Source organism: Plectropomus leopardus, unplaced genomic scaffold (genome assembly GCF_008729295.1).
Source record: "Plectropomus leopardus isolate mb unplaced genomic scaffold, YSFRI_Pleo_2.0 unplaced_scaffold26945, whole genome shotgun sequence".
Classification (NCBI taxonomy): domain Eukaryota; kingdom Metazoa; phylum Chordata; class Actinopteri; order Perciformes; family Serranidae; genus Plectropomus; species Plectropomus leopardus.
The window spans coordinates 1-2,231 of NW_024629318.1; the positions used below are offsets into that span (position 1 = coordinate 1).

A 2,231-nucleotide genomic window follows, 5' to 3' on the forward strand; every position below is an offset into this window, starting at 1 on the left:
GCCTGAAGGCGTGTGATGAGGGACAGAGCCGTCAGTCAGCCTGACAGGCGACACTCAGGGAGCAGAGATCATTTTTTTCAAAGTAAAAGTCTGAGATTAACCCTCTGTGTGTGTGTGTGTGTGTGTGTGTGTGTCTGTCTGCAGTCTGTTCACGGAGAACGTCCTGGCTCACCCGTGTATCGTCTTCCGCAGACAGTGTCAGGTACCAGCTCACCTTCTGATCAATACCTGATCAATAAGTCCTCCCTCTGAGGATCAATATCTGATAACAGGAGATGTTGGCGGTGCAGATGTGATGTTTATTTGAAAATATTCAAATTAAATATTGATCCTTTTTATTGATATTGAAAGTTTTTCCAGAAAACAAACTTTCAGCACAACAGAATAATAAAGTCAGCTTCCTGTTTATGATCTTTGAGTTACCGAGTTCACATTTATAATCATCGCCGATGTTTCACCTGTTTGTCTCAGGTGAACTACCACGCCCGCTGTTACCACCTGACCCCCTTCAGCGCCGTCGCCGTCATGTACTCCATCACCAAGGCTCAGGTGAGACCTCGCAGACGCACAGCAACACCCCATCCGACTAACAGCTCACCTCAAAGTGATGATGATGGTGCTATTGTTGTTGATGATGATGATGATGTTGTTGATGATGTTGTTGTTGATGTTGTTGAAGTTGTTGTTGATGATGTTGTTGTTGATGTTGTTGATGTTGTTGTTGATGATGTTGTTGTTGATGTTGTTGATGTTGTTGTTGATGATGTTGTTGTTGATGTTGATGATGATGATGATGATGTTGTTGATGATGTTGTTGATGTTGATGATGTTGATGATGATGATGATGTTGTTGATGATGTTGTTGTTGATGTTGATGATGTTGATGATGTAGATGTTGTTGTTGATGATGTTGTTGTTGTTGTTGTTGATGTTGATGATGTTGTTGTTGTTGATGTTGTTGTTGATGATGTTGTTATTGATGTTATTGTTGTTGTTGATGTTGTTGATGATGATGATGATGCTGTTGTTGTTGTTATTGTTGTTGTGTTCAGGGTCCTAAGGCTTTGTGGAAGGGGATGGGCAGCACCTTTATCGTTCACGGCATCACACTCGGCGCCGAGGGAATCATCAGCGAGTTCACGCCGTTACCACGGTAACCATCCACTGTACTAGCATGACTGCAGTGATAGTACAGTATTACTGTATTACAGTATTACTGTACTATCACTGCAGTATGACTGTAATATGACTGTAGCATTACTATAGTAAACTGTATTACATCTGCAGTGTGACGAGTGTTTTTTGTGTTACTGTGTGTGTGTGTGTGTGTGTGTTACTGTGTGTGTGTGTGTGTGTGTGTGTGTGCGTGTGTGTGTGTGTTACTGTGTGTGTGTGTGTGTGTGCGTGTGTGTGTGTGTGTGTGTGTGTTACTGTGTGTTACTCTGTGTGTGTGTGTGTGTGTGTGTGTGTGTGTGTGTGTGTGTGCGTGCGTGCGTGCGTGTGTGTGTGTGTGTGTGTTACTGTGTGTTACTGTGTGTGTGTGTGTGTGTGTGTGCGTGTGCGTGCAGGGAGCTTCCTCACAGGTGGAGCTGGAAGCAGCTGGCGGGTCATTTGCTTCTTAAAGGGTAAATTCACTGAAACACAAACATATAAAAACAGCAATTTACAGGATGGAAAAAGTTTTGGAAAAGTTTTGGAAATCTATTTCACAAAGCTGTGTAATAATACATGATGTGTTAAATGACTGTCGGAAATTTGAAAATCCAACAATAATTCCTGGTTTCACGGTTCCTGGCTGATAAACGAGGCCATTTTGGGTTTTTTGAAGGAGGCATGTTTAAAATAAATTAATAAAAATGCCAAAATGTTTCTCTTAGAATTCACAACATATTTTTAAAGTAATAAAATGTCAAAGTATTCTTTTAAAAGTTGCCAAAAAATGTAAGAAAAAAACCCCAAAGTTGTTTATTGAAAAACTGCCAAAAAATAAATAATGTTTACTTTAAAAATCAACCAAAAAACTTCAGAAAAAAACAAATACAAAATGTTTCATGAAGATAAAAATTTGCTAAAATTTTCATCAAAAATCTCCAACATGTTTAAATGAAAATCTGCCAAAATGTTTTCAAAACTTAAAAACCACAAAACCACAATCTGAAAAACAGTTTTTAAGTGTGTGTGTGTGTGTGTGTGTGTGTGTGTGTTGTGATTGTGCATGTTAGCTGGTTGTG

At 39.5% G+C, this 2,231-nt stretch overlaps 1 long non-coding RNA gene across 1 annotated transcript; it reads left to right on the forward strand.

Moving 5' to 3' along the window:
• Positions 1–66: 66 nt before the first annotated feature.
• Positions 67–1,876, forward strand: LOC121937630. The gene is made up of 4 exons (XR_006105179.1): positions 67–202; positions 472–549; positions 1,053–1,153; positions 1,569–1,876. It is a non-coding gene; the product is annotated as an uncharacterized LOC121937630 (long non-coding RNA).
• Positions 1,877–2,231: the final 355 nt, after the last annotated feature.